Genomic DNA, 25,494 nt, shown 5'->3' on the forward strand with positions numbered 1-25,494 from the left:
AGAAAGTCACAAACTACCAAAATTAACTCAATAAAAAATAGAAAATCTGAATAGACTTACAACAAGTAAAGAAATTGAGTAGTAATCCAAAAGGAACTTTCCACAAAAAGCCCAGGACCATATGGCTATACTAGTGAATTCTTCCAAATATTTAAAGAAGGATTAGCACCAGCTGGGCATGGTGGCTCACACCTGTTATCGCAGCACTTTGGGAGGCCAAGGCAGGCAGATTATGAGGTCAAGAGATCAAGACCATCCTGGCCAACATGGTGAAACCCCATCTTAAAAATACAGAAATTAGCTGGGCGTGGTGGCATGTGCCTGTAGTCCCAGCTACTCAAGAGGCTGAGGCAGGAGAATCGCCTGAACCTGGGAGGTAGAGGTTGCGGTGAGCCAAGGCACTCTAGCCTGGCAACATAACAAGACTCCGTCTAAAAAAAAAAAAAAAAAATTTAGCACCAATCCCTTACAAACTAGATGGTCTCCAGCTTATGATTGTTTGACTTACAATATTTTTAACTTACGATGGGTTTATCAGGCTATAACCCCATCATAATTTGAGGAGCATCTGCTGTCTGAAAATAGAAAAGGAGAGAACACTCCCTACTATCTTATGAAGCTGGTATTATCTGGATCAGAAAACCACACAAAGACATTATAATAAAAAGTAAAACTGCACACCAGTCTCTTCTATGGTCATAAATGCAAAAACCCCCAATCCCAAATCCAGAAACAGATAAAAAGAATTGTACACTATGATCAAGTCAAATTTATCCCAAGAATGCAAAGGTGATTGGGGCAACATTTTAAAAGTCATAATAGTAGAATAGGGCCGGGCGCGGTGGCTCATGCCTATAATCCCAGCACTTTGGGAGGCCGAGGCGGGTAGATCATGAGGTCAAGAGATCGAGACCATCCTGGTCAACATGGTGAAACCCCGTCTTTACTAAAAATACAAAAATTAGCTGGGCATGGTGGCACGTGCCTGTAATCCCAGCTACTCAGGAGGCTGAGGCAGGAGAATTGCTTGAACCCAGGAGGCGGAGGTTGCAGTGAGCCGAGATCGCGCCATTGCACTCCAGTGAGCTGAGATCATGCCATTGCACTCCAGCCTGGGTAACGAGAGCAAAACTCCATCTCAAAAAAAAAAAAAAAAAAATAGTAGAATAAAGGACAAAAACCACATGATCATCTCAATAGATGCGGAAAAAGCATTTGACAAATTCCAACGCTCATGATAAAAGCAGAAAAAATTAAAGATAGAACTTTTTCAACCTGATAGAAGGCATCCGTGAAAATCCCAGTTAATATTATAGTACTTATTGGCAAAAAGCTGAATGCTTTCCCCCTTAGGCCAGGAACGATCCAAGGATATCCACTCTACTCCTTCTATTCAACATTATACTGATGGAGCTAGCCAGGGCAATTATGCAAGAAAAAGAAATAAAAGGCTACTGGATTAGAAAGGAAGAAGTAAAACCACTTCTAATTGTAGGTGATATAATCTTGTATACAGAAAATCCTAAGGAATCTACTAAATCGCGATTATAATTAAGAAACAAGTTCAGCAAGGTTGTAGCGCACAATATCAATATACAAAAGACAACTGGAACCTGGTGCCGGGGTCAGGTGGGCTGCTTGGGCTCCTCTGGGCCGTGAAGGCTGAGGTACACATTTTGTTCTGGTACTGGGGGAGGGAGGAGGGCTGGCTTCTTGTGGAGTTGCATGCTGTTTTGTAAGAAAGAGAGAGAGAGAGAGAGAGAGAGAGAGAGAGAGAGAGAGAGAGAGAGAGAGAGAGAGAGAGAGAGAGAGAGAGAGGAAGGAAAGAAAGAGAAAGAAAGAAAAAGAAAGGAAGAAAGAAAGGAAGGAAGGAAATGAATATTTGTGGGTTTTCTTTGCGGTTTTCTTTAGAAGACAGAGTCCCACTTTGCCGCCCAGACTGGAGTGCAGTGGTGCAATCTCCACCTCCCAGGTTCAAGTGATGCTCATGCCTCAGCCTCCTGAATAGCTGGGATTACAGGTGCACACCACCATGCCCAGTTAATTTTGTATTTTTAGTTACAGACAGGGTTTCACCATGTTGGTCAGACTGGTCTCGAACTCCTGATCTCAGCTGATTCACCTGCCTCAGCCTCCTAAAGTGCTGGGATTACAGGCATGAGCCACTGCATCCAGCCCGAAAGAAAGAAAGTTAGCTGTCCAGGCACGGTGGCTCACACTCATAATCCCAGCATTTTAGGAGTCTAAGACAGGTGGATCATGAGGTCAGGAGTTCGAGTCCAGCCTGGCCAACATAGTGAAACCCTGTTTCTACTAAAAATACAAAAATTAGCCGGGCATGGTGGCAGGCGCCTGTAATCCCAGCTACTCAGGAAGCTGAGGAAGGAGAATCGCTTGAATCTGGGAGGGGAGGTTTGCAGTGAGCCGAGACCATGCCAGTGCACTCCAGCCTGGGCAAAAGAGCAAGGAAAGAAGGAAGGATGGAAGGAAGGGAGGGAGGGAGGAAGGAAGGAAGGGAGGGAGGGAGAAAGGAAGGAAAGAAGGAAGGATGGAAGGGAGGGAGGGAGGGAGGGAGGGAGGGAGGAAGGAAGAAAAGGAGGGAGGGAGAGAGAAAGAAAAAAGAAAGGAAGGGAGGAAGGAAAGGAAGAAAGAAAAGATAGAAAGGAAATTAGCTGGGTGTGGTGGCACATGCCTATGGTCTTGGCCACTTGGGAGGCTGAGGCAGGAGGATGGCTTGAGCCCAGGAGCTAGAGGCTGCAGTGAGCTGTGATTATGCCACTGCACTTCTGCCTGAGTGATGGCGTGAGACCTTATTTCAAAGGGAAAAAAACAAACAAACAAAGATTGCCAGGGGCTAGGGGAAGAGGGTGATGGGGAGTGACTGCTGAAGTATATGGGGGTTTTATTTTGGGAGTGATAAAAATGTGCTAAAGTTGGTAGTAGTCGTGGTCGTACAATTCTATGAACATACTAAAAACCACTGAATTATACACTTTAGAAGGATGAGTTCATAGCATGTGAATCACATCTTAACAACAGTATTTTAAAAACCTGCTACCATATTTATTAGGTCCTTTTTCTGTTTCATATTTTTATTTTTTATTTTTTCCCCAAGACGGAGTCTTGCTCTGTCAGCCAGACTAGAGTGCAGTGGCATGATCTCGGCTTCCCAGGTTCAAGCAATTCTCCAGCCTCAGCCTCCCAAGTAGCTGGGACCACAGGTGTGCACCTCCACGCCGGGCTAAGTTTTGTATTTTTGGGAGAGATAGGGTTTCACCATGTTGGCCAGGCTGGTCTCAAACTCCCGACCTCATGATCCCCAGCCTCCCAAAATGCTGGGATTCCAGATGTGAGCCACCACGCCCAGCCCTTTCCCCTTGTTTTCTAATGTGTCACTCACTGACAAAGTTCTGAGTATTTATCATCCTAACCTCATCTTTACAATTGCACAATTTTGCCCAGGCCAGTGATTTTTAGTAACAAATATATCATATTACCGCAGAACTAACTGTACACAGTAGTGGGTTTAGGCTGGTTAAATGACAGTTGTCTCCAATAGAGGGGCAGGACCAGGTGGGGACCCTATCCTGTGACTTTTTAAGAAAATCCAATTACCATTAAAAGGAAGCTTTCAGGACAGGCATGTTGGGAGGCCAAGGTGGGCAGATCACTTGAGGTCGGTGGTTCAAGACTGGCCAATATGGCGAAACTCCCAACTCTAAGAAAAATACAAAAATTAACTGGATATGGAGGTGCACACCTGTGCTCCCAGCTACTTGGGAGGCTGAGGCAGGAGAATTGCTTGAACCTGGGAGGTGGAGGTTGCAGTGAGCTAAGATGTCATCTCTGTACTCCAGCCTGGGGGACAGAACAAGCCCCTGTCTCTAAAAAAAGGAGCGGGGCCGGGCGCGGTGGCTCAAGCCTGTAATCCCAGCACTGTGGGAGGCTGAGGCGAGTGGATCACGAGGTCAAGAGATTGAGACCATCCTGGCCAAGATGGTGAAACCATGTCTCTACCAAAAATCTAAAAATTAGCTGGTCGTGGTGGCACGCACCTGTAATCCCAGCTACTCCGGAGACTGAGGCAGGAGAATCCCTTGAACCCAGGGGGCAGACGTTAGAGTGAGCCAAGATGGCACCACTGCACTCCAGCCTGGGTGACAGAGCTAGACTCTGTCTGAAAGAAAGGGGGAGAGAGAGAGAGAGAGAGAGAGAGAAAAGAGATGTAAGAGCTGCTCTGAGATTCACCCTTAGTTTTTCATTGAAATTCTACGATTTCAAGGTCAAACAGTGATTATAGTGATTATATGTTACACAGCAGAAGAAAACAGGTGTGCATTTCCTGCAGAAAATTTCAGCTTGGACTTACACTCTGTTTGGTCACTGTTTGCTCACCAGTATCCCTACGGTGGCCCAAGTAATGTCATATCAAAGAAATGCCACATCGGCCGGGGTGGGGGATGGTGGCTCATGCCTGTAATCCCAGCATTTTGGGAGGTCCAGGTGGGAGGACTGCTTGAGCTCAGGAGTTGGAGACCAACCTGGACAGCACACTGAGATCTCATCTCTACAAAAAATAATTTAAAAAACCTTAGCAGTGTGCGGTGGCATGCGCCTGTGGTCCCAGCTACTTGGGAGGCTGAAGTGGGAGGATTCCTTGAGGCCAGGAGATGGAACTATAATTATGCCACTGTACTCCAGCCTGGGTGACAGAGAGAGACCCATCTCTTAAAACAAGAAAAGAAAAATTGCAGAAATGCCGCATTCCTTTTGACATAGGACAGCCAGGGAGAAGCGAGATGAACCTTGACTCCTGAATGAATGGAGGTGAGGCTGATATTTTCTTCTAGTGGACTCTGGTTCAATTCATTCCAGAGAGAAAGCTTTGCCTGCTTCAAGGAGCCACTCGAACCATGTTGGAGGAGGGAAAGGGGTGTGCACGAGGCAACACCTGACCCCCTTGCTTCTCATACCTAAGGCTCACGGGCAAGTGACACCGAGGACGAATCATTTGCAGGGTGGCCAACTCATCCTGGTTTCCTTGGGACGCCCCCACCTCTAAAACTGAAAGTTCCAGTTCCCCAAAATGTAAAATGTGGAAGTCCCAGGGGACCCAGCAATGCCACTCCTAGGTGTCTGCCCCTAGGCATTGAAAACTAACGTCTTCACAAAAACTTGTACACGAATGTTCCTTAGCAGCATTAACTCATAATGGCCAGAAAGTGTCCGTCCCTGGAGGAGTGGATACACACAGTGTGATGTAAGCTGGGCGCGGCGGCTCACACCTATAATCCCAGCATTTTGGGAGGCTGAGGTGGGCGGATCACAAGGTCTCAGGAGTTCGAGACCAAACCAGCCAATATGGTCTCTACAAAAAATACAAAACTGAGCTGGGTGTGGTGGCATGTCCCTGTAGTCCCAGCTACTCAGGAGGCTGAGGCAGAAGAATCACTTGAACCAAGGAGGCAGAGGTTGCAGTGAGCTGAGATCGTGTCACTGCATTCCAGCCTGGGCAACAGAGTGAGACTCTGTCTCAAAAACAAAATAAAATAAAACAAATACAAAGTTGCACATTTTAAAGTATATATCTACCGGGCAGGCATGGAGGCTCATGCCTGCTGTAATCCCAGCACTTTGGGAGGCCAAGGCAGGTGAATAACTTGAGGCCAGGAGTTTGAGACCAGCCTGGTCAGTCTCTTCTAAAAATTCAGAAATTAGCCAGGTGTGGTGGGGAACGCCTGTAATTCCAGCTACTCGGGAGGCTGAGGCAGGAGAATGGCTTGAACCCGAGAGGCGGAGGTTGCAGTGAGCCGAGATTGTGACACTACTGAACTCCAGCCTGGGCGACAGAGCGAGACTCTGTCCCACGTTCAAGGGGAAGGATTAGATAAGGGTGTGAACATGAGAAAATGGGAATCCTGGGGTCCCTCATAGAGGCTGCCCACCACACCAGGCTACAGAAGGGCTGAGTCACTTGTCCATACTTACAGAGCTAGCGAGCAAATCGCAAAGCTGGGGTTTGAATACAAGCAGTAAGTCTCTGAAACCCAGGTGCTTCCCCTCCACCCGGAACCATGTCTCCTCTGCGCTCCTTTGCAGCGTGCTTGTATATGCAGAGAATATTTCCGGAAAGATAAAAAATACACACTAAGAATATACGCAACAGTAGGCCAGGCACAGTGGCTCATGCCTGTAATCCCAGCACTTTGGGAGGCAACTGTTTTCCAATATCTACTTCCAACACCAAGGCAGGTGGATCACCTGAGGTTGGGAGTTCAAGATCAGCCTGACCAACATGGAGAAACCCCGTCTCTACTAAAAATATTTTTTAAAAAACTAGCCAGGCGTGGTGGGGCATGCCTGTAAGACCAGTTACTTGGGAGGCTGAGGCAGGAGAGTCGCTTGAACCCAGGAGGCGGAGGTTGAGGTGAGCCGAGATCATGCCATTGCACTTCAGCCTGAGTAACAAGAGCGAAACTCCATCTCAAAAAAAAAAATAATAGTAATAATATACATAACAGTAGAAGGAGGCTCAACGTTCATCGAACCTCCCTTCCTGTTGCTGAGTCTGTCTGCGCGTTTTTGTGTGTGTTTACTGAGCACAAATATTATTTTTCTTCAATTTCTTTTTGCCATGGAAGTCAAAAGGCATGATAAAATATAAAAAGATATTTTGTCTGCAAAAATACAAAATAAAATCAAACAAAAATTATTTATTTGTTCATTTATTTTATTTATTTATTTTTTTGAGACGGAGTTTCGCTCTTGTTGCCCAGGCTGGAGTGCAATGGCGCGATCTCGGCTCACCGCAACCTCCGCCTCCTGGGTTCAGGCAATTCTCCTGCCTCAGCCTCCCGAGTAGCTGGGATTACAGGCACGCGCCACCACGCCCAGCTAAGTTTTTGTATTTTTAGTAGAGACGGGGTTTCACCATGTTGACCAGGATGGCCTCCATCTCTTGACCTTGTGATCCACCCGCCTCGGCTCCCAAAGTGCTAGGATTACAGGCTTGAGCCACCGTGCCTGGCTGTTCATTTATTTTAAAGATGAGGTCTTGCTCTGTTGCCCAGGCTGGAGCGCAGTCATATGGTCACAGCTCACTGCAACCTCAGACTCCTGGGTTCAAGGGATCCTCCTGCCTCAGCCTCCAGAGTAGCTGGGACTACAGACACCTGACACCACCATGCCTGGCTATTTTATTTTATTTTTTTCTTTTTAGAGACAGGGTCTTGCCTTCCTGCCCAGACTGGTCTCAAACTCCTGGTCTCAAGCAGTCCTCCTGCCTCAGCTTCAATCATGAGCCACCATTCCTTGCCTCAAACAAAAACATTTAGACAGCATGTTTACAAGGAAAGAATTAGTAAAACCACAGGGCCACTGAAAACGAATTTGAATATGAGAATGATACAAAACCGTTCTTCTTCCTAGCTTTCCAGACCTCCTTGAGAGAATTTACCCTCGGTGATTGTTAAAACTATTTTTTTTCTCCCAGACAAGCTTCTCCCTAATTGATTGTCTTTATTTAACTGATGACTGTTAATTAACCAGCGCTATTAGAACTTTACAGGCCATTTATGCACCGATGCGTGGTTTTAAGAGCCTCTTACTTGGTACAAACCTGAGTTTGAGCATCTGATCCTTTCAAGAGTAGCATAAAAGGACAATTTCCATAATGACAGGGCTTCTGAATAGCGGATTTTGTGTAAAAAGCACCTGAGTGCCACAGAGATCTTTTATTTCTCGTGGATTTCTTGCCATCCATTGCCACATTTCCCTGCAACCCTGAATCATTTCCATAGCAAATACTTGTGACCCCGAACAGCCTTCAAAGGGGCAAGCTGAATACACATCAAACACATTAAAAAAAAAATCTTTTCAGCCGAAGGTATTAACCACTTCTAGGCAACCGGGAGCGGGAGGACAGAATGGCTCTGTGTTCCATATTAACTTCAAAGGTAAGGAAGAAGGAAAGGAAAGAGGAAAAAGAGAAATAGAAGGAGGAAAAAAGGGGAATTTGGAGATAAATTAAAAGGGGTAACTGGGCATGGTGGCGCCTGTAATCCCAGCACTTTGAGAGGCTGAGGTGGTGGATCACTTGAGGTCAGGAGTTCGAGACCAGCATAGCCAACATGGCAAAACCCCGTCTCTACTAAAAATACAAAAAAATCAGCCAGCGTGGTGGCAGAAGCCTGTAATCCCAGCTACTGGGGAGGCTGAGGCACAAAAATTGCTTGAACCTGGGAGGCGGAGGTTGCAGTAAGCAGAGATAGCATCAAGCCTGGGTGACAGATCAAGACCCTGTCTCAAAAAAAAAAAAGGTGAGGAATGAGACAAAAAGAGGTTTTTAAAAAAAACAGAGAAATGGGGCTGGGCGCGGTGGCTCATGCCTGTAATCCCAGCACTCGGGGAGGCCAAGACAAGACGATCATTTGAGGCCAGGAGTTCAAGACCAGCCTGGCCAACAAAGTGAGACTTCATCTCTACAAAAAAATTAAAATCAGGCTGCGCGTGGTGGCTCACGCCTGTAATCCCAGCACTTTGGGAGTCCGAGGTGGGCAAATCAGTTGAGGCCAAGAGTTTGAGACCAACCTGGCCAACATGTGAAGTCCCATCTCTACTAAAAATACAAAAATTAGCCGGGCGCTGCAAGCGCCTGTAATCCCAGCTACTCGGGAAGCTGAGACAGGAGAATCCATTGACTCAGGAGGCAGAGGTTGCAGGGAGCCGATATCTCACCACTGCACTCCAGCCTGGGTGACAGAGCAAGACTCCACCTCAATAAATAAATAAAGAAATAAGCTGGTCATGGTGATGTGTAACAGTAACACTACGTGTTGAGTAGTCTAGGCTCTGTGCCCAAATGTTAGCTCTGTCGCCAGGCTGGAGTGCAGTGGTGCGATCTTGGCTCACTGCAACCTTTGCCTCCTGGATTCAAGCACTTCTCCTGTCTCAGCCTCCCAAGTAGCTGGGACTACAGGCACCTGCCAACACGCCCCACTAGTTTTTGTATTTTTAGTAAAGACAGGGTTTCACCATGTTGGCCAGGATGGTCTCAATCTCTTGACCTTGTGATCTGCCTGCCTCAGCCTCCCCAAGTGCTGGGAGAATTAATACAAAGATTTACCTTACAACTTGGCATGGCAATCTAATGAAGGGGACAGAGGGGGCTTTGCAGCTAGTTCACATCTTTATAAAGGACACTGGCTTCATTCGCATGATTTTAAGGATATCACCACGTGAACTTCATCACTTTTATTATTATTATTGTTTTAATAGAGACAGGAGGCTGGGCACTGTGGCTCATGCCTGTAATCCCAGACTGTGGAAGGCTGAGGTGGGAGGAGCACCTGAGCTGAGCGGGGTTGAGGCTGTAGTGAGCCACGAATGCACCACTGCACTCCAGTCTGGACAACAGAGTGAGACCCTGTCTCAAAAAAAAAGCACCCAAATTGAGATGTAACTTACATACATCAAAGTGCACAATTCTTAACTGTTTACATATGTGTGACTTTTACATGCGTGTAAAAGCAACTGATCCTGGTGCTTATCAGCACCTGGATCAAGGTATAGAACGTTCCCTTCTCCCAGAAAGTTCTCTCTTGTCCTTTTCCAGTTAATACCCCATTTTTCTGACTTCTCCCACCACATGTATTTTGCTTACTCTTTTATTTTTTTTTTGAGATGGAGTTTTGCTCGTTGTCCAGGCCAGAGTGCAATGGTGCGATCGCAGCTAACCACAACCTCCACCTCCTAGGTTCAAGTGATTCTCCTGCCTCAGCCTCCCGAGTAGCTGGAATTATAGGCATGTACCACCATGCTGAGGCAGAAGAATTGCTTGAACTCAGGAGGCGGGGAGTGCAGTGAGCCGAGGTCACACCACTGCACCACAGGCTGGGCGACAGTGCCAGACTCCGTCTCAAAAAAATAATTATAAAAGTTGAAATTATGGCCGGGCGCAGTGGCTCAAGCCTGTAATCCCAGCACTTTGGGAGGCCGAGGCAGGTGGATCACGAGGTCAAGAGATCGAGACCATCCTGGTCAACATGGTGAAACACCGTCTCTACTAAAAATACAAAAAATTAGCTGGACACGGTGGCGCGTGCCTGTAATCCCAGCTACTCAGGAGGCTGAGGCAGGAGAATTGCTTGAACCCAGGAGGCGGAGGTTGCGGTGAGCCGAGATCGCGCCATTGCACTCCAGCCTGGGTAACAAGGGCAAAACTCCGTCCCCCCCCCGCAAAAAAAAAAGTTGAAATTATGTCTACAGAGCCCAACTTCTCTTCTTTATTCATTAACAAATACACGCTTCAAAAATTCTTGCAATGATGTACATGGCTTTTTGAATCCAGTTAAGTGTTTTCCCACAGGGCACTTAAGTGTCCGTGGTGCTCTGATTTGTGTGCACTGTTGTAGTAGTGACCCAGTTGCTGGCTTGATCCTGGCTGAAAGAGCGTACCGGCTGCGAATTGACAGAAAGATGGGATACGTGTGCAGATGGGGACTTGGAGACTTCGTATGGAGCTGCATCTACCAGGAGCCCCCTTCTGGTCTCTTCCGACAGCTGCACCCTGGCTTCATGGTCTTCGCTCGACACCTGGAACATTCCAGTAGCTGCATCCACAGTGACACAGGTCGCTCGTGGTAAACAGCGAGTGTCAGATGTAGGGATCAAAGACACACTTTCAGATCTCACTCCATACTGGAAGCCCTGACACGAGCCTTGGATGAGGCTGCTCATGGCTGCAGATGACACATCAAGGAACTGTAAGGCTTCAGATCCACCTGGCCACACCTGTTCTCTGCTCTAGCAGTGTTACTTGGTACTGTCAACAACTACTGTCAAATGTGTGTCATTTAAATTTTTATTTATTTATTTTGAGGCGGAGTCTTGCTCTGTCGCCAGGCTGGATGGAGTGCAGTGGTGCGATCTTGGCTCACTGCAACCTTTGCCTCCTGGATTCAAGCACTTCTCCTGTCTCAGCCTCCCAAGTAGCTGGGACTACAGGCACCTGCCAACACGCCCAGCTAATTTTTGTATTTTTAGTAAAGACAGGGTTTCACCATGTTGGCCAGGATGGTCTCAGTCTCTTGACCTTGTGATCTGCCTGCCTCAGCCTCCCAAAGTGCTGGGATCACAGGTGTGAGCCACCATGCCCGGCCAAATGTGGGCCATTTAAAGACCATGAGACATAACAAAAATTAATTCATTAAAACTTATTGTATTTTAGTTTTTAAACTGAGATAGGGTCTCTCTCTGTTGCCCAGGGTGGAGTGCAGTGGTGTAATCACAGCTCATTGCAACCTCAAATTCCTGGGCTCTAACAATCTTCCCGCCTCAGCCTCCCAAGTGTAGCTGGGACTACAGGTGCATGTCACTACACCTCGCTAATTTTCAAATTTTTAGGAGAGACAAGGTCTCTCTATGTTGCTCAGGCTGGCCTTAAATTCTTAACCTCAAGCATTCCCCCTCTCTTGGCCTCCCAAAGTGCTGGAACTGGCATGTATCAACTGCATGAGTAGGAGCCAACTGCATGCATCTGTTCTCAGTTTCCCCTTCGGCTGTACCACATCAGTACCTTGAAATCAGCCACAGTGGGAGCGTTTACACCACAGGAATTGGCAAACGCTGCGAATCAGTGCCCCATGCCACTCAAGAGCCAGTTATTCAATATTTACCGGAATATAACTGCTTTAAAGAGTCATTTAAAATTCTCAACAATATAAAGGGGCATTTTATTACTAAACCCTTTGGGATGGTCCCACCAAAATCCCACACACGGTAATTTTAGAAGAATCTAAATGTACTTAGATTTGCTAAAATTCTCAAGTGCATTTTTTTTTTTTTAGAGACAGAATCTCACTCTATTGCCTAGGCTAGAGTGCAGTGGTGTGATCACAGCTCACTGTAGCCTTGAATTCCTGGGCTCGAGCAATTCTCCTACTTCAGCCTCCTGAGTAGCTGGGACTACAGGTGTGTACCACCATGCAGGGCCAATTCCTGTGGTGTAAACACTCCCACTGTCGCTGATTTCAATGGACTGATGTGATACAACCAAATGGGAAACTGAGAAGAGATGCATGCAGTTGGCTCCTACTCATGCAGCTGATACATGCCAGTTCCAGCACCTCAGGACTGCCAGCTGCCCCAGATATGCCCTGTCTGAACTTCTGACCTTCAAAAACCATGAGAGATGATAAGTGATTATCATTGTTTTAAGTTTTGGAGTGATTTCTTGCATGCCAATAGATAACATAGCTATGAAATATCCCTGTCTCTTTCTTTTTCACAGCTTTATAGTATTCCATTTCACAGCCAGAATACTATGACCATTCCATTTCATACCTGGAACACTATACAGCTGTGACAAAGAATGAGACAGGGATATATTGGAGCTATGTTATCTATAAGGGATATTTTATAGCTATGTTATCTCATTCTTTTTTCACAGCTGTATAGTATTCCAGCTGTGAAATAGAATACTACACAGCTGTGAAAAAGAATGAGAAAGGGACATATTTCTATTATAGCAATTTAACCTCACCCAGTGGTGAGAGTTCATTATGTAACCATATCGGACCAGTCCGGTTGAACTTTTATGTAACAAAGTTGTGAGTTGTCTTTTAGTTGCCATGGACCCCAGGTTGCAAAGTTACATAATCAGAACATGTCCAGAAGAGCTAAAAAGTCAACCACAGGTGAAACCTAAGTGCTTAGACCAAGGAGCAGAAGTGAATTAAGAAATGGAGGACACCGCATGGCAGTGATGCAGCATCCAGTCAGCTCAATCCCTGGCATCACACCATGCCTCATTGCCCTGTGACTACAAAACCTATCCCGATTTCCACTTCAGAGACAGATTTGAGTGTTTCCTCCCGTTTTCTTGCCAGTTGACTCACATTAAACCTTTTTCAATGCTAAACCATGGTGCTCTGCTGGTTGACGCTCCATTGCACATAGCACACAGCAAATGGATCCAGTTTGGTTTGGTAAGAGTTACAGATAAGCCTTTGACTCTGTATCTCATGTTATTGGAGCTTTTAAAATGTACTGTTCTTTGTTTTCAAGACAGTCTTGCTCTGTTGCCCAGGCTGGAGTGCAGCGGTGCAAAAAATCAAACCTCACAGCAACCTCGATCACCTGGGCTGAAGTGATCCTCTTCTTTCTTTTTTTTTGAGACAGAGTCTCATACTACCATCCAGGCTGGAGTGCAGGGGCGTGATCTCAGATCACTGCAACCTCTGCTTCCCAGTTTCAAATGATTCTCCTGCCTCAGTCTCCTGAGTAGCTGGAATTACAGGCTCCCGCCACCATGCCCAGCTAATTTTGTTGTATTTTTAGTAGAGAAGGGTTTCACCATGTTGGCCAGGCTGGTCTTAAACTCTTGACCTTGGGATTTGCCCACCTCAGCCTCTCAAAGTGCCTGGCCCTTGCCTGTCTCTTGAGTAGCTGAAACTATAGCCATGTGCCATCAAGCTGGGCTATTTTTTTGTGTGAATATTTTGTAGAGATGGGCTCTCACTATGTTCCCCAGTCTTGTCTTGAACTCCTGGCCTCAAGCAATCTTCCTACCTTGGCCTCCCAAAGCACTGGAATTATAAGTATGAGCCACTGAGTCCCACTTCTTTGATTTTTGAACTATGTGAATGTTTTTGCCTATTGAAAAAAAAAATAAAGTAAAGGCATACATAGAACAGGTCTCACACTGCACAGAGGACGTAGAGAAATTGCAACTTTCACACCCTGCTGGTGGGAATGCAAAGTGGTTAAGCCACTGTGCAAAACAGTCTGACAGTTCGTCAGGAAACTTAAACACAGAACTCCCACGTGACATAGCAATTCCACTCTTCTGTTGCAACCCAAATTAACCGAAGACTGGTACTCAGATAAGTGTACCTGAGTCTTCATAGCAGCATGATTCACAACAGCCAGAAGGCAGAAACAACCCAAGTGTCTGTCCACCAACAGACGAATGGATAAACAGAATGTGATCTCTTCATGCAATGGAATATTACTCAGCCATGAAAAGGAATGAAGGCCTGGCATGTGCTACAATGTGGCTGAAGCTTGAGAACATTATGTGGATTGAAAGAAGCCAGACACAAAAGACCACTTATTATTTGACTCCATTTATAGGAAACGTCCAGATTGGGCAAATCCCTGGTGACAGAAAGTGGATTAGTAGTTGCCAAAGGCTGAGGGGAGGGAGGAATGGGCAGTGACTACTTCACGGATATCATATATTCCTTTGGGGTGATAAAAATGCTTTGGAAGCCGGGTGAGGTGGCTCATGCCTCTAATCCCAGCACTTTGGGAGGCCGAGGCAGGCAGATCACTTGAGGTCAAGAGTTTGAGACCAGCCTGACCAACGTGGTGAAACCCTGTGTCTACTAAAAACATAAAAATCAGTTGGGTGTGGTGGTGCATACCAGCGATCCCAGCTACTTAGGAGGCTGAGGCAGGAGATCACTTGAACCTGAGGCAGAGGTTGCAGTGAGCTGAAATCGTGCTACTACACTGCAGCCTGGGTGATACAAGACTCCATATTTATTAAAAAGAAAGAAAGAAAGAAAGAAAATAGAAAATGCTTTGGAACTAGTTAAGGTGGTGGCTGCACAACACTGTGAATATACTAAATGCCATTGAACGATTTCCTTTTAATATAGCTCATGGCTCATTTTATGGCATGTAAACTTTACCTTAATTTTTACAAAATTGGCCGGGCGCGGTGGCTCAAGCCTGTAATCCCAGCACTTAGGGAGGCCGAGGAGGGTGGATCACAAGGTCAAGAGATCGAGACCGTCTGGTCCATGTGGTGAAACCCCGTCTCTATTAAAAATACAAAAAATTAGCTGGGCATGGTGGCGCGTGCCTGTAATCCCAGCTACTCAGGAGGCTGAGGCAGGAGAATTGCCTGAACCCAGGAGGCGGAGGTTGCGGTGAGCCAGGATCGCGCCATTGCACTCCAGCCTGGGTAACAAGAGCGAAACTCCATCCTAAATAAATAAATAAATAAAAATAAAAAAATGTACCGCACAAAAGCAGGACTCGTAAGAAGCTGCCATTGTTGGCTTGTCTTTCGATACTCAGTGCCTGTCTTTTGAGATAACCGGGGCCACAGTTTCCACCTCTGGCCAGGGCTGGGAGCAGGAGGAGGTCTAGCTTAGCTGAACGGGTGGACCGGCAGTGCCAGGACAGGCGGCCACGCTCACTCCCTGAGGTTACGACTTGGGTCAGATCACAAAACTCCTCCCACCAGGACTGGGAAGGTTAGAGGTAGGGTTACAGTTGCATTTAATGCCAGCCGTAAATGCAAGCCCCATGTGATGAGCAAGCATTCTATTGCAATGACTTCATCAACTCCACTTCGCAGTTCACCCAGAGGAGTTTGTAAGCATGGCAATGCAGAGAACAGAATTCGTGATAAAGCAGTAGTCAGCTCTAGATGAAGTTGGTTCCTCATTCATAAGCAGGCATAGATCAGATATGTTCTTTTTTTTTTTTTTTTTTGAGATGGAGTCTTGCTCTGTCAGGCAGGCTAAAGTGTAGTGGCACGAACTTGGCTCACTGCAACCTCTGCCTCCTGAGTTCAAGCGATTCTCCTACCTCAGCCTCCCAAGTAGCTGGGATTATAGGCACCACCACACCCAGCTAATTTTTGTATTTTTAGTAGAAATGGGGTTTCACCATATTGGTCAGGCTGGTCTTGAGCTCCTGACTTCAAGTGATCCTCCTGCCTCAGCCTCCCAAAGTGCTCGGATTACAGGCATGAACGATCATGCCTGGCCAGACATGTTATTTTAACAGAGTTTCTCAACCTTGGTACTATTGACATTGGGGTCAGATAATTCACTGTGGTAGGGAACTTTCCTGTGCTTTGCGGGACACGGAGCAGTATACCCGGCACTAGAGGCTGGTAGAACTTTCCCTATTGTGACAACTAAAAATATAGTCTCCAGAGGCTGGGCATGGTGACTCACACCTGTAATCCCAGCACTTTGGCGGGGCGGGGGAGGGCCAAGGCAGGAAGAGCATTTGAGGCCAGGAGTTCAAGATCAGCCTCAGCAACATAGTGAGACCCCCATCTCTGACAAAAAAAAAAAAAAAAAAATTAAAACATTAGCTGGGCATGATGGCACACACCTGTAGCCCCAGCCACTCAAGAGGCTAAGGCAGGAGGATCATCTGAGCCTGGAAGGTCAAGGCTACAGTGTGCCATGATTGTGCCACTGCACTCCAGTCTAGGCAACAGAGGTAGACCTTGTCTCAAAAACCAACCAATCAACCAATCTCCAGACATTGCCTACCATCCCCTAGGAGACCAGATTACCTCCAGCTGAGAACAACTGGCCAGGTGCAGTGGCTCACACCTATAATCCTAGCACTTTGGGAGGCTGAGGCAGGTGGATTGCTTGAGCTCAGAAGTTTAAGACCAGCCTGGCCAACATGCTGAAATCCTGTCTCTACAAAAAAATACAAAAATTACGATTGGGTGCAGTAGCTCATGTCTGTAATCCCAGCACTTTAGGAGATCAACTGGGCAGATCTCTTGAGGTCAGGAGTTAGAGACCAGCCTGGCCAACATGGTGAAACCCTGTCTCTACTGAAAATACAAAAATTAGCCAGGCATGGTGGCTCGCGCCTGTGACCCCAGCACTTTGGGAAGCCAAGGCAGTAAATTGCTTGAAATCAGGAGTCTGAACCTCATCTCTACAAAAAATATCCAGGTATGGTGGCATGTGCCTGTAGTCCTGGCTACTAGGAAGGCTGAGGTGGGAGGCTTGAGCCCAGGTGGTAGAGGCTGTAGTGAGCTGAGATTGTGCCACTGCACTTCAGTCTGGGTGACAGAGCCAAACTCTGTCTCAAAAATAAATAAATAAATAATTTTAAAACCCTGGCCATGCACGGTGGCTCATGCCTATAATCCCAGCACGTTGGGAGGCCGAGGTGGGTGGATCACGAGGTCAAGAGATCGAGACCATCCTGGTCAACAAGGTGAAACCCTGTCTCTACTAAAAATACAAAAATTAGCTGGGCATGGTGGCGTGCGCCTGTAGTCCCAGCTACTCGGGAGGCTGAGGCAAGAGAATTGCTTGAACCCAGGAGGCGGAGGTTGCAGTGAGCCGATATCACGCCATTGCACCTCCAGCCTGGGTAACAAGAGTGAAATTCTGTCTCAAAAAAAAAAAAAAAAAATTTAAAAACCCTACAAATAGAACTATTGCATACTGTTATGAATTTAATTGTGCTCCGCGACACCGAAGATATATTGGAGTCCTAACCCCTAACATCTCAGAATGTAACCTTATTCAGACAGAGAGTTGTTGCAGATAGAATTGGGTTAGATGAGGTCATCCTGGAGTAGGCCGTGCCACTAATCCAATAGAACTGGCATCCTTACCAGAAAAGGAAAATTTGGGCCGGGCATGGTGGCTCACACCTGTAATCCCAGCACTTTGGGAGGCTGTGGTGGGCGGATCACTTGAGGCGAGGAGTTGGAGACCACCCTAGCTAATATGGCAAAACCTCGTCTTCACTAAAAATACCGGGCATGGTGGTGGGCGCCTGTAATCCCAGCTACCTGGGAGGCTGAGGCAGGAGAACGGCTTGAACCCGGGAGGTGGAGGTTGCAGTGAGCTGAAATCACACCACTGTACTCCAGCCTGGGTGACAGAGTGAAACTCCATCTCAAAAAAAAAAAAAAAGGAAAATTTGAACACAAAACATAGAGAAGATGGCCACGTGAATATGAAGGCAGAAATTGCAGTGATCCTATCACCCACCACAGAACACCTGGGGCTACCAGAAGCTGGAAGAGTCAGGGAGGACCCTCCCCGCCAGAGGCTTCACAGGGAACATAGCTCCGCCCACACCTCGATCTTCAACTCCAGAACTGTAAGATATTTCTGGGGGTTTAAGCTCTCGGATGGTTACTTTGTAACAGCCCTAGGGAACGAATACACTTACCCAGGCAGCATTATTTCTTTGTGACTTAATGTGTCTTGGCTCTCTGTGAAAGTAGACACAAATGTCTTATGTTATTTGTTTACAAGGCACTGAGCTAGCATCTATACATCCTGCCCCCTGTGGATGAAGAGATGGCTTCTGATTCTTTTCCTATTCACAACGTTGCAATCGGCATGTTTCTCTGTAAATCTCTGCCCTCTCTGCCTGTAATCCCAGCACTTTGAGAGGCTGAGGTGGGTAGATTGCCTGTGGTCAGGAGTTTGAGACCAGCCTGGCCAACGTGGTGAAACCCTGTCTCTATAAAAACACAAAGACTAGCTGGGTGCAGTGGCTCACACCTGTAATCCCAGCACTCTGGGGGGCCAAGGAGGGTGGATCACTTGAGGTCAGGAGTTTGAGACCAGCCTGGCCAACATGGGGAAACCCTGTCTCTACTAAAAACACAAAAAATTAGCTGGGCTTGGTGGTAGGTGCCTGTAATTCCAGCTACTAGAGAGGCTGAGGCAGGAGACTCACTTGAACTTGGGAGGTGGAGGCTGCAGTGAGCCAAGATCGTGCCACTGCACTCCAGCCTGCGCAAGAAGAGCAAAACTCCATCTCAAAAAAAAAAAAAAAAAAGAAAGAAAGAAAGAAAGAAATATCTCTAGAATTTTAAAATATCCTTTGGTGCTTCTAGAAATTTATTCTAGAGATAAGTTCTGGGCATACACAGTGAACATTATTATAGCACTGTGTGTAACCACCCACATCACAACTGAAAGTATCACAAACCGTATCTTTTACTGGAGAACTGATTAAGAATAAATTATGGTGCCGGGCGCAGTGGCTCAAGCCTGTAATCCCAGCACTTCGGGAGGCCAAGGCGGGTGGATCACAAGGTCTAGAGATCGAGACCATCCTGGTCAACAAGGTGAAACCCCATCTCTACTAAAAATACAAAAAATTAGCTGGGCGTGGTAGCGCGTGCCTGTAATCCCAGCTACTCTGGAGGCTGAGGCAGGAGAATTGCCTGAACCCAGGAGGCGGAGGTTGCGGTGAGCTGAGATCGCGCCATTGCACTCCAGCCTGGGTAACAAGAGTGAAACTCCATCTCAAAAAAAAAAAAAAAAAAGAATAAATTATGGTCTTCCCATTGAATAGCATATTAAAATAGCTATTTAAAAAGACAGCGCAGTTTGTACATGCTGATACTGAAAGATCTCCTGAATATAGTATCATTAAATGAGCAAACTAATAAATTGCAGACAGTTATGGAAGGTATGTTCACATTTTAAAAAAGGGAGTATGTATGTAAATGCCTGAAGGTGGGTACCATCATTCACACCTGTAATCCTGGCGACTTGGGAGGCCAAGGCAGGAGGATAGCTTGAGTCCAAGAGCTTGAGACCAGCTTAGGCAACATAGTGAGACCCCCATCTCTAAAACACACGTGCACGCGCGCGCACACACACACACATACAAAAATCAATACATCAATTCCTGATAATATATAACAAGAAAAGAACATCCAAGAAATGGAAACTATGGTTGTGTCTGAGGCCTTAGAATTACGACTGGGGGAGAGAGGATTTTCTTATTTCTCCCATTGTCCTTCTAGCCTCCTTTGGATTTAAATACATATGCACATATATATACACAAACATATGGACACCGACACATACACACACACACACATATATATATATATATACACACACACATATATATGGCTAGGTGCAGTGGCTCACGCCTGTAATCCCAACACGGTGAAACCTCGTCTCTAGTAAAAATACAAAATATGCTGGGCGTGGTGGCTCAAGCCGGTAATCCCAGCACTTTGGGAGGCCGAGGCGGGTGGATCACGAGGTCAAGAGATCGAGACCATCCTGGTCAACATGGTGAAACCCCGTCTCAACTAAAAGTACAAAAAATTAGCTGGGCGTGGTGGTGCGTGCCTGTAATCCCAGCTACTCAGGAGGCTGAGGCAGGAGAATTGTCTGAACCCAGAGGCGAAGGTTGCAGTGAGCTGAGATCGCGCCATTGCACTCCAGCCTGGAGTTTTGCTTTTAACAAGAGCAAAACTCCGTCTCAAAAAAAAAAATACAAAATACACTAGCTGGGTGTGGTGGCACACGCCTGCTGCTCGGGAGGCCGAGGCAGGAGAATCACTTGAACCCAGTAGGTGGAGATTGCAGTGAGCCGAGATCACACCACTGCACTCCAGCCTGGGTGACAGTGAGAAAAAAGAAGAAAGGAAAGGAAGAGAAGGGAAGGGGAGGGAAGGGGAGGGAAGAGGAGAGGAGTAAGGAAGAAAGGAAGGAAGGAAGACAGAAGTGGGGTGTTGAAATTCCTCCCTGACTAATCCATCGAATATGTGATTTTATTATTATTATTATATCTTTGAGACACAGTCTAACTCCCAGGCTGGAATGCAGCGGCTCCATGTCTGCTCACTATAGCCTTCACCTCCCGGATTCAAGCTATTCTCTGGCCTCGCCTCCCCCGAGTAGCTGATATTACAGGTGCGTGCCACCACACTCAGCTAAGTTTTTGTATTTTTTTTTTTGAGACGGGGTTTTTGCTCTTGTTACCGAGGCTGGAGTGCAATGGCCCGATATCGGCTCACCACAACCTCCACCTCCTGGGTTCAGGCAATTCTCCTGCCTCAGCCTCCTGAGTAGCTGGGATTACAGGCACGCGCCACCATGCCCAGCTAATTTTTTGTATTTTTAGTAGAGACGGGGTTTCACCATGTTGACCAGGATGGTCTCGATCTCTTGACCTTGTGATCCACCTGTCTCGGCCTCCCAAAGTGCTGGGATTACAGGCTTGAGCCACCGTGCCTGGCCAGTTTTTGTATTTTCAGTAGAGACAGGGTTTCACCATGTTGACCAGGGTGGTCTTGAACTCCTGACCTTAAGTGATCCACCTGCCTCGGCCTCTCAAAGTGCTGGGATTACGGCATGAGCCACCGCGCCTGGCTCTTTTTTATTTTCAATGTGGCAAAGTACGTGTAACACTAAGCTTACTATCTTAACCATTTTTAATTGTACAGTTGTAAATTTTATGCAATTTTAATTCATTAAAATTTTAATTTAAATACTCACATACGTTTGTGGCTACCATGTTGGACAGTGTCAATTTCCAATGTTTTTTTCTGAGTTATTGAGTCATCATTACCTTTTTTTTTTTCAACAGAGTCGTGCTCTGTCGCCCAGGCTGGAGTGCAGTGGCACGATCTCAGCTCACTGCAACGTCCACCTGCCGGGTTCAAGCGATTCTCCTGCCTCAGCTTCCCAAGTACCTGGGACTACAGGCACCCGCCACCAGGCCCAGCTAATTTTTGTATTTTTAGTAGAGACAGGGTTTCACCATGTTGGTCAGGCTGGTCTGGAACTCTTGACCTCATGATCCGCATGCCTCAGCCTCCCAAAGTGCTGGGATTACAGGCATGAGCCACCATGCCTGACCCAATTCCTCACTCTTTTATCAACTGGACTTTGAGACTTAGAAATAATGATTTTGTTTTTGCTGCTGTATTTATTTCATCAAGGGGTATAAGATTTGATTAAACTATGTTTTTAAGGGTGGGTGTGGTGGTTCACACCTGTAATCCCAGCACTTTGGGAGGCCAAGGTGGGTGGATCACTGAGAACAGGAGTTTGAGGCCAGTCTGACCAACATAGTGAAACCCTGTTTTTGCTAAAAATTAAAAAAATTAGCCAGGTATAGAGGCGGGCGCCTGTACTCCCAGCTACTCAGGAGGCTGAGGCAGGAGAATGGCTTGAATCCAGGAGGCAGAGATTGCAGGGAACCGTGATGGCGCCACTGCGAATGATTTACGGCCACCCTAAATCCAGGGTGATGTTGTGACAAGGTAAAAGCCCCATCAAACTGCACACCTCAGCCATACCTCCGCTTTCTGTTGAAACTGCTCTCTGTAACCCAAATGTGATAGGCTAGCAGTCCAAACCCACGCCATCTTGGCCCCTGCGACTTGGAATAAGTAATTAAGGACTGTGATTTCCACCCTACACAGACAATGTGTAAACAAATGCTAATCTTGCCTTTTGTGAACCACTTCAGTAACAATCAGAATGTCAAAAGTCCGCAGCCCTCAGAGTGTCGGGAGCCCCTCACCGTCCCTCTTCGCCCAGGAATCCACTGGACTGTCCGGAGCCCCTCACACTCATCTCCGCCCAGGAGGTGATTTACAGAATCCACTGGCCCTCAGAACATCTGAAGCCCCTCACCCCCACCCCCACCCCTCACCCTCACTCCCAAGGTGGTTTTAGGGGTATAAAAGGTCTTGACACCCTCCTTTCGGGGCCACGGGTTGGAGAGACGTGAGTCCTCCGTGGCCGCCGGCAATAAAGACCCTGCAATTTGGCATACTTCTGTCTTGGTGTTGACTTCCTATGCTCGGGCCACTACAACAACATCGTCTCAGGCTCCTTCACAAAATCCACCAGCAAAGATGCAACGACAACAGAAAATGAGGTTGAAAGAAGCACAACTGGCATAAACAGAGCTTGGGAACACAGAGCTTGGGCTCAGTGAGCGCAGGATGAGTCTGGTCCAGGAGCAGATGCATGATGTGCATTTCAGAGCCATCGCGCAAGCACGTACTGTACAAACCAGGGACCGCGGATGTTCTGTGGGGGACAGACCTTGGGTAACGGACGAGTTGGTTAACTGGGTGTCTTGGAGGTTGGCTGAGAGTTCTCACGGTTCTTGACTCTCAAGTCAAGATGGCACATGAGGTGAAAACAGGTGCCCCAGTGGCAGATCGTAGAGCCAGCCAAGTGAGGATGAAACTGTCCCCTTGCCCAGAGAGGCACTGGAGGAGGATGCACAGGGGACTTACATTGCCAGGTGAGTCACCCTTCCTCGTTTCTTTTTTTAAAATGGAGTCTCGATCTGTTGCCCAGGCTGGAGTGCAGTGGCACAATCTCAGGTCACTCCAACCTCTGCCTCCCAGGTTCGAGCGATTCTCCTGCCTCAGCCTCCCAAGTAGCTGGGACTAAAGGCGCCCACCACCACGTCCAGCTCATTTTTGTATTTTTAGTAGAAATGAGATTTCACCATGTTGGCCAGGCTGATCTTGAACTCCTGACCTTGTGATCCACCCGCCTCAGCCTCCCAAAGTGCTGGGATTACCGGTGTGAGCCACCGCGCCCAGTCACCCTTTCCCATTTCTAATGTGAACACTGGATTCTTTTACAGAATTACCCTTGACTTAAGTTCACTTTGCCCTTGGCTCTGGGGCAGAGGGAGTCTCCTGGGGTCTGCAGGGTTAGAAGAAATGAGTTTTGCCAAATGAATGCTTCTCTTTCTGCAGCTGCTGCCTTTATGCCATGCCATTTCTATCTTCAGCTTTTCTCCACTCAGATGTAAGCCATGGCCTGGAGCACTTCATCCCTCTGCATGGAGGAAGTGTCCTCCACCGCCCGGACAGGCTCAGGACAGGCTCAGCTTCGGGTCTGTCTGGAAGGGAGTGGGGAGTGGAGCTCAAAGACTACCAGCCAAGACTCTGGGAGAGTGGTCAGCTCAGAGTCCTCAGGGGAGGGGTTGTGGGGAAGACAGTCCATGTTATCTTACCTGCGGCAGGTGGGATAAAGGTCAGATAAGGTACATGGAGGGATTTTAGTAACATACAACGGCTGCCTTTGTTGCTGGCTGATCTTGAACTCCTGACCTTGTGATCCACAAGGAAGCAGATGAGAGGAACTGAGCTTGCAAAAGGTTTGTTTATAGGGGACCCACCCTTCGGATGGATACTGGTGGAAGGGAAAGAAACAGGATGGGGGGGGAGAGAGAGAGAGAGAGAGAGAGAGAGAGAGAGAGAGAGAGAGAGAGAGAGAATGGTCCCCCAGTTGTCCTGAGTTGGGGAGAGGGGACTGGGATTTTTTTTCTTTTTCTTTTTTCTTCTTTTTAAAATTTTTTTTCAAAGATGGGGTTTCACCATGATGGCCAGACTGTTCTTGAACTCCTGACCTCAGGTGATCCACCCACCTTGGCCTCCCAAAGTGCTAGGATTAGAGGCGTGAGCCGCCGCACCTGGCCATTTTTTTTTTTTTTTTTTTTTGAGACAGTCTCTCCCCGTCACCAGGTGCCAGGCTGGAGTGCAGTGGCACAATTTCCTTTCCTTTACAGGCTGGACCAGGCATGGCCCCCACCACTTATGCCCACATCCCACAGGGGAGGATGTAGCCACATGGATGCACCATCCAGTTAGAGAGCCTGGGAAATGTTCTCTTTAGGTGAGGGCTCTGGGGAAGAAGGGCTAGATGGACGGACACTGGGGGACACTGGCTCTCCCAGCACAGCTGCCTCAGTGCTCTGCAGAGTGGATACATGTGAAACATTCAGAAGGCTCTGGAGGCCGGGCACAGTGCTCAGCCCTATAATCCCAGCACCTTGGGAGGTCGAAGCAACTGGATCACCTGAGGCCAGGAGTTCGAGACCAGCCTGGCCAACATGGTGAAAGCCCAACTCTACTAAAAATACAAAAAAAATTAGCCAGGTATGATGGTGCATGCCTGTAACTCCAGCTACTTCGGAGGCTGAGGCAGGAGAATCGAGCCATTGCACTCCAGCCTGGGTAACGAGAGTGAAACTGCATCTCCCCGCCACCAAAAAAAGAAGGCCCTAGAGACAATGGAACATTCCTTGTCCTTTTCTCTCGGCACGGCAGAAGATTCTGTCGCTACGTCTTTATTGACTGAGCACCTACCGTGTGCTGCACCTGGCATTGTTTTGTCTTGTTTTGTTTCGAGACAGGGTCTTGCTCTGTAGCCCTGGCTGAAGTGCCATGGCACCATCACAGCTCACTGCATCCTGGAACACCTGGGCTCAAACGATTGCCCCAGCTCAGCCTCCGCCCTAGCTGGAGTTACAGTTGTGCACCACCATGCCTGACTCTTTTTTTTTTGAGACAGCGTTTTGCTCTTGTCACCCAGGCTGGAGTGCAACGGCGCGATCTCAGCTCACCGCAACCTCCGCCTCCTGGGTTCAGGCAATTCTCCCGCCTCAGCCTCCTGAGTAGCTGGGATTACAGGCACGCACCACCATGCCCAGCTAAGTTTTTGTATTTTTAGTAGAGACGGGGTTTCACCATGTTGACCAGGATGGTCTTGATCTCTTGACTTCGTGATTCACCCACCTCGGCCTCCCAAAGTGCTGGGATTATAGGCTTGAGCCACCGCGCCCAGCCTGCCTGACTCATTTTTAGAATTTTTTTGTAGCGATGGGGTCTTGCTACATTTCCCAGCCTGGTCTTGAACTCCCGGTCTCAGGTGATGCTCCTGCCTTAGCTTCCCAAAGTGCTGGAATTATACGCATGAGCCACTGTGCCTAGTACCAGGCATTGTTAGCAGTGACTAAAACACAACAAGAAGAGGGAGGCCGCTGTAAACACTTGAAGGCAGGCAGCGTAAGAGAATGTCACCAGGGCAGGACTAACATCCATGCATCCTCCAGCGCCCAGCTCAAGAGCCCTCTCCCAGACTCCCTGCCTGGATCACATCCTGTGATCAAGACCTCAGCACG

The 25,494-nt window shown here is 47.5% G+C and overlaps 1 protein-coding gene across 2 annotated transcripts in view; it reads right to left on the bottom strand.

Moving 5' to 3' along the window:
• RFX2 (regulatory factor X2) overlaps positions 1 to 25,494 on the bottom strand; it is a 208,254-nt gene that overhangs the window by 134,390 nt on the left and 48,370 nt on the right. The window lies entirely within an intron of this gene.

This window comes from Callithrix jacchus, chromosome 22 (assembly GCF_049354715.1).
Source record: "Callithrix jacchus isolate 240 chromosome 22, calJac240_pri, whole genome shotgun sequence".
NCBI lineage: Eukaryota > Metazoa > Chordata > Mammalia > Primates > Cebidae > Callithrix > Callithrix jacchus.